We start from the raw sequence: 7,801 nt of genomic DNA, 5'->3' as shown, positions 1-7,801 counted from the left end.
CTTTTGGGACAATGTCACCTTTAGGTTGTTTAAGGTAACGATTTTCTAATGATAAAATTGCTTGCAGAACTCTATGAAGGCACCTGCTAGTTGTTGATCCAGAACGACGATATATCCAAGAGGCAAACCGATTTCTCAAATCATTACCAACAACATGTAAAAATCTTGCAACATGTTCTTCAACAGACATGCGTTGAGTAGGTCAAAGATCGCAGTCACGCTCTAAGATATTGCACAATGTCATAAAAGCTTTCTCACTCATTCAGATAAGTTCACGACATTTACCACTATTTAAAAGGTCGTGTAACATCTCTTCTCGTACATGTCTTCTCTGTAAAATTTCATCTCTAGTCGGTAAATTAACATGTATTGTTGAAGGCTTACGTTGGGTAATGAAAGCCACCACTACGCAAATCAGGTTAATTGCTTGCAGTTGTCTAGCTCGCACAACATGAGCTATCTTGAGTATTTGATTATCCATTGTGAGTTTATGAAATGTGGAAAGTGTTAGTTGATTAGAATATAATACATATAAGAAAGTTAGGCTTACGATTTAACATTCAAGAATTGTTTTATTAAGTGCAGTTGCACAGCAGCTCTAATGAGTTTCGTTTGCTTAAAAGGAATTGTGATGCATTGTTTTATTCATTTTTTATAACTTTTAGATTTATCTTTTATGCATTTTTTATAAAAACCTAACATGTTAGTAACGGTTCGGTTCGGTTTTGATTTTCAATGGTTCGCTTTTGGTTTTTAATTATCAAAAACAGTTACTAATAAAAACCGTCAAAAGTGGACCGTAAACACCATTAGCATATATACTACAAATACCATTAAGAATTATAAGGCAATATTTGAGAGGATTTTGTAACAACTGATCTAAGAAGTTTTGATCAACTTATTAAATTGAAAAGGCTAATATATTAACAAAGAAAATGCATAGCCTCTCATTTTGTCTTATGGTTAACAAATTTCAAGCTCTTATTAAATTCAAAAACTTTGAATTTCAAGTTAACAGATAACAATTATTTTACAATTAACAAAGAACATGCTTAGCCCTCGACTAACTCTACATGAAAGAACAAAATTAATCATTAATTAATTGGTTACTAAAACCCTAAAGATGTAAAATCAAAATAAAGTGTTAGATATTAAATTAAGAATTAAGAATACCTAATAAAAGAGGGGTTGAAACAAGCGTTGATGAAGCAGGTGGTCTGTGGGTGTGGAAATGCTTCGGTTGTCAGTCGTCGTTGAGGTATTGTGATGAAGAACTTCTGGTTATGTTTAGTTAAGGTAGAAAATGAGCAGAGGATATATGAACCATTGTAGATAAGATAAGGGTAAGATAGTAATTTCAATCATGGCTCCTTTTTTTTCCATCATATTCCTTCCAATTTGAAAGAAAAATAAATCATGTTAAATTTGTATCACTTTCATTTCCTTTCTCACCTATTTCCTCCCAAATAAAACTCTGGAACACCTTCTTTGCTTGATTCCTTTCACTTTCCTTTCTTTTCTCTTCATAAGTGAGACTCTGGAACAGAGTGTAAGACTATCCCCATCAACAATCTCACAATCTCAATATCATATTATAAAATTAATTTCTCTCTTCAATCTACAAAATTTAACTCACTCCAATCTTTTACTCTTATTAACAACCCAATCTCATCCTTTTTTTATTAAATAAATTCAGTTTATAATTATTTTTATTAACTATATAAATATAATTAAGTAATTATATTTCATATTGTAGGAATATGAAATCAGATACAGATGGAAGGTGTGAGTGAATATGAAAGTTCTTATAATATTTATAGGGTTAAAATACGAATTTAGATATTTATTTTATTTTTGTGAACAGATAATGTTTGATTTTTTAGATTATAAATCTTATCCAAAAAATCTGACTAACCAATAGAAAACTAGTTGTTCAAATAAGATAATTCAATAATGTTAAAACTAAAATTTTATATAAAAATACGATTTTTTAAACAAACTCCATTTTTAACGAAATTTATACCGGAATGCTCACACAAAAAAAAAAAAAAAAAAAAACCCTAAGTAAGACTGTGTTTTTAGATTTTTTTTAAAAGTCAAATATAATAAGTTATAAAACAAAAACCAAAATATATATATAAATAATTGTTATGAATTAAAAAGGAAAAATCAAAATAGAAAGTAACCAATGGAAATATGACATGTGTGAATGAGACAAACAAATTGGGTTTGCAATCTGGTTTGCCATTTCGATCGAGATTGCCCCCTTTACTCCTTTTTTTTATTTTTTTATTCTCAAAATCTCAAGATTGCAATCGTGAAAATGCCAATGGTTGTAGTCTAAATGATGTGATTAAAATCACTATTAGAACTGATTTGGATGGGAATGCAAGATTATTTTCAAAAATCATGATTGTTGACAAAATCATGATTTTGGTTAAATCTGACACAATATGAATGACAATTTGAAAAGACGTGATGACAAATGAATGTTTAAACATGACAAATGAATGTTTAATAGTTGTTTCAGAAAGAAACAAAGAATTGGACATGTGATAGCCGATTAACCGTGCTATAAAAGCTAACTAACAAAACATTAATAGGCTTGTGTTCTAGCACAAGTGGTATTAAGATGCTACTTCTCAAAACGATTGAGGGTTCCGCTTTCCAAATCCTAACTATCAAATGTCGTAATTTGGATGTTAGGAATTTTATTTTTACATACCTATTGTTTGAAAAAAAAACAAAAAAGATCAATCGGGCCATTGGCCTTTTATTTCGTTCAACACTTCAACCTGGTATCCCATTTGAAACATGCTCAATTGGGACTACATACAAACATGAGAACTTTTGAAGCATCTTAAACGCCATTTCACACAACCGAAAGGTGTCGAGCACCACCTACTAATCCATCACCCAACACCCATCCCCCAATCATCACCGCTACCATCTTTGCTATTTCTTCTTTTAACGACAAACTAACTTACCTTGAAATAAATACTCTTATAAACTAACTAAACATGTATTTGAAACATCCACTGGAAGCTACTTACCACCACACATCCACACCATGTCCTTTGGTAAGACACAACTATCATTGCTCACCACCGTAAATATTTAATATAATTTATAATTATATAATAAATAGTTAAATACTATTATGACTAAACAAAATAATGTATATATACACAGTTATAAATACAAATATGAAAATAATTATATGTATAAAAGTTAAGTAAACAAACACAAATCATTTAAACCCCTAATCAAAATAAAAACCATAAAAACACTCAGCAAAATTGTCTATGTTACTATACTGGTGTTTTAAAGATGTACTTTAGACCAAGAAAATTCAAAGGTTGAAAAACATAATCGTCACAATATCATAATCTACATTCACATTCATTATACAAGCTCCACAACCTCTAAAATCTCGAGCAAACGGAGGAACTTGAAAAATACAATAATCAGTAGTTTGCATCACGTTTGTGAGAACTTAGTTACAAGCAGTTGGCCCGACTCGACCCAACCCCACACAACCATACCACAAAGGTCAAAGAATCACAAATATTTGTTTTGTTTAATGATGTGTTTGTGCATGCTCGGGTTTGTGAGAGTGCTCATAATCAAGATGAACAAACGCATGTTCAATTTCAGGCAAAAGCTCGAGTTTCTCTTGCAATGACTCACCAATATCATGAGCTGTTTGTAGAGGCATGTCTGATGGTAGAACAATGTCCACCTCAACAAAATAGTGAGACCCGAACGTGTATGCTCGTACGGTGTCTATGTGGCGTATAGCCTTGTGGTGGTTCCAACAGAGGTATGTTAGTTTCTGTAGATATTCTGGCGCTGCTGATTTTCCAACTAATGAGTTTACGTTTTCCAACACCGTTAGTGACCATGTGCGGATCGTGTAAAGCGCCAGCTGTGTAACCAATAATAAAATTTTATAAGAGTTTTTTAATGTTACAGATTAAAAAAAAAAAAAAACATAAGCGAGACCGACCCATTCATAATCATAAGTTGGGGGTGGAGTAACAGGTCACGTTTAGTACGGGCAAAATAGACAAAGGTAGAGTGGATTGACCCACAAAGACTTCTAAGCGCTTTTTTCTTTTTTTCAGCTTTTCTTGTTAATAACAATGTATTCATTAAATCAAAATAATTAAGTAAAATACATTAGATAAATTTTCTTGTAAAAAATGATGTCTTTATTATTATTATTACAAATATAATCTAAATATTTAAGTAAAATACATATTAGTAAGGTTGTATGCATTATAGCTTTCAATCCGTTATAACTCCTTTTTAGCTAATTAGCTGGTCTTTTATGTGGCTCGTTTGAAATAAAAACACACCCCAAATTGTTTGAAATGAAACATAACCCAAATGGATACAAACACAACCCAAATTGACCAGTCTGAAATAAAACACAACCCGAATTGATACCTTTAAAATGAAACACAACCCGAATTGATACCTTAAAATGAAACACAACCCGAATTGACCCATTTGCAATGAAACACAACCCGAACTGACGCATTTGAAATGAAACATGAGCTGAACTGACGCGTTTGAAATAAAAACACAACCAAATTTGACCCATTTGAAATAATAACACGACCCAAACTGACCCATTTGATTTAAAAACACAACCCGATGGACCTGTTTGGAATCAAAACACAACCCAATCTAACCCATTTGAAATAAGTAAACACAACCCAAATTGACCCATTTTAAATAATTCAAATCTTTAAGTAGATCATTTCAGTAAAGTTGTACGCATTATGGATTTCAACCCATTACAACCCCTTTAGCTCATTTTAATTGACCCCTTTGAGAAATAAAACACAACACAAATTTTAAAGGGGAAGGGTAAAACAGAAACTTACAATAATAGCTCCAACGGGATCCATCCAGTCACTAATATAATTAGCAAGTAGTACAGCAATTAGCCCAATCAGATTAGTGACAACATCAAAAAAGTAATCTTGAGCGTAAGCTTTCACAATTTCGTTTGTAAACGATCGGCAATATATACACAGCACGAGTTTCACAAGCGTCACGGATAGCATAATACCAACAACCCATTGTTCTTGCTCTTTGGTCAAATTAAAATCCTTTTCCTGAAACAATTTTAACAGTTAATACTACAAAACAACAATTTTCTTGATCTAGAATAATGTGCAGGCCATTTATGCCGGTAAGTGAACTGAATGTTCAGTGAACAATTCGTGAACCGTTCCAAAGGAAGTTCATTTATTTAATAAACGCACGAACATGTACAAAAAAAATGTTCATTTAGTTTAAACAATAACATGAACACATGTCTCGCTCATTCATTTATGTTTAGGTTCATTCATTTCTATTTGTTCCCTTACATCCATCCAATTATGTTCGTTAGTTTACGTTTGTTTAAGTTTGTTAGTTTACAGTCGTTAATATATTCATTTACCATTTTTTGGCCCATTACAACTTAGTCTAGTTTTAATTACCTCTTAGGACCAACACATCGCTCTAGTTTCAATTATGTTCGCTCATCTATGTTCAATAATTTTCAATTGCTTACGTTCGTGAACCGTTCATTTATATTGTTAACCAGCGAACATAAACAAACACAAACAGTCGAGCACGAAAAACTTTCTTAACGATCAAACACAAACAAGAAAACCATGTTCCTTTAACCGTTTGTGTCCGATTATTTGTTCAGTTAAAGCTAAACAAACAAGCGCGAACATGCTCCATTCGTGCTCGTTTGGTTCGTTTACAAGCCTCAAGATCATGCTAATTTATTTACATCAGATGCCAATGTCCGAACCGACTCCAAGAAAATCTGTAGCCCGAGTGTAGCCATAACAGATGCAAACACAAGAATTCCCTACAAATCGATTTTGCAAAATTAACATGGTTTAGATATGAAAATGATGCAATTAGGTTATGATTCTTCTAAAAAAATAATTATGCAATCATAACAACAAATCTTTCAAGTTTTTTAAAATTATTTTAATGTGACATTTAGGAATCGCAGACTAACCAAAGGTTGCATTCGTCTTTTCCCAATTGGATATTGGTAAGGGTTTGGAGTCTGCATAGAGAATGCTGTAAACCACAAGATAAACCCTGATAGCAGATCAAGAAGTGAATCCAATGTTGATGCAATTATAGCCAATGAACCACTTCCTAACGGATGCATAAACTTTTGCAGCAAAAAGAACCATGTTTGCAATATTTGATATTCTAATAGCAAGTGTTTCCTTTTTTGCCAAACTTGCTTTCTCTTCCTGCAAAGTAAAACAATCATCTCAGTCAAAGTCAAAGTTCAAACACATGTCACACTAACTTCAAGTCAAAAAAGTCAAACATTTGACTCCTACCGCCGACAACCGAGGCACGAAACCGCGCTCTGCTAATGCATCCATTTCAGTAAATCCTCCAGTGTCTCTACCTGCTGCTGGTAATACTCTGCTACATTGTCTTCCGGAACTGAGAATTTACAACAAATCAATTTTAATGCAATAATTCAAAATAATAAAATATATAATGCATAACTCACAGCGCTACTCATTATTCAAGTATGATTTAGAGGGGAATAAATTAAAATGTCCTATAATAATATAAACTGTGTTTGAATACAAACAAAAAACACTTTGAACCTACTCACTCACTCACTCACTCAACAAAACACTACCAATTTCATATATCAAGATTTAAAACCATAATCAAGCAAATACGCATACAAACAATAATATTCTTGCTGCATGATTATATATTTCCCCAATACATAAGTTTCAATACATATTTTCCAACGACATGCAAGCCTAATTTGGGTAAATATGTAATATTGCAAGTTTATAGGGGTGAATATGAAATTCCCCTATAATAACTGTATTTGAATACAAACAAATGAGTGAATGACAGTATGACACATTGAACTCACCCACAAACACTACCAATCTCATAAGCTAGATATTTAAAACCCTAAACAATCACTATTACACATCAATCAAAATGCACAAATCCAGCTACAATAATATTCTCATATCAAAACTGAATCAAAATTCATAACCTAATTTGTCATTAGTCACAATTTCCAGTTAATTATTATTAAATCAATTTCACAAATCCAATAGTATCATAAACAAACAAAAAAACAAACAATTAAAACTATTCCAATATTAAGTTATTAACCACTTCATATCAAATTATTTAACCTATCATAGTATCATATTAACATCAATAATATTAATAATTAAATAATAACTAACAATTTTATACCTAAAACCCCAAGGCAGTCATGAAGTCCACGTGGCGGCTTCTCCTTATGCTCCGACGAAAACTGAATCCCGTCGAAGTTCAACCGCCATGACACGTCACATCCACCGGCACCACCACCACCGCCGCCGCCAATGATACTCATCTCCGTTAGCAGAAACTCCTCCTCGTCGCCGCCGTGATCTCCGCCGCCGGTCATTGTCTCCACCATTGTGATTCAGTTGAACGAGGGTTTGCTGAGATATTTTTGAATATGCTTGTAGGCTGTTGCAGAAACAGAATCTGTATTTGTTTTGGTAATAAAGAGGTGGAAGGGTAGGGAGTGTAAATATGGAAAAAATGGAGGGTAGTTTGGGGATTTAGAACAAGATCCAATTTTAAGTGGGTAGGTAGGTAAGGTGTAGGATGTGGCTTTAGAATTTAGATACACCAAGGGTAGGCATCTACTTAACTAGACGAGCTGAGTCTGAGCTTGACTAGCATCAATTTTAAATTACTTTAATTTACGTGAGTTTGAGTTTGAGCT

General features: G+C 32.7%; 1 pseudogene across 1 annotated transcript; it reads right to left on the bottom strand.

The window, feature by feature from the left end:
- Window positions 1–3,374: 3,374 nt before the first annotated feature.
- LOC143582410 (metal tolerance protein 11-like) lies at window positions 3,375–7,486 on the bottom strand (annotated as a pseudogene). Its single transcript, XR_013143965.1, has 6 exons — window positions 7,279–7,486; window positions 6,378–6,486; window positions 6,038–6,284; window positions 5,801–5,881; window positions 4,896–5,129; window positions 3,375–3,928 (listed from the first exon to the last, which is right to left on the bottom strand). The product of XR_013143965.1 is annotated as a metal tolerance protein 11-like (transcript).
- Between the last annotated feature and the right edge of the window lie 315 nt (window positions 7,487–7,801).

This window comes from Bidens hawaiensis, unplaced genomic scaffold (genome assembly GCF_021521415.1).
Source record: "Bidens hawaiensis isolate Kalapana, Puna unplaced genomic scaffold, B.hawaiensis_p1.1 tig00001511_1, whole genome shotgun sequence".
Classification (NCBI taxonomy): domain Eukaryota; kingdom Viridiplantae; phylum Streptophyta; class Magnoliopsida; order Asterales; family Asteraceae; genus Bidens; species Bidens hawaiensis.
The sequence above is the reverse complement of the archived record's forward strand: the minus strand, read 5'-3'. Positions and strand labels throughout refer to the sequence as shown.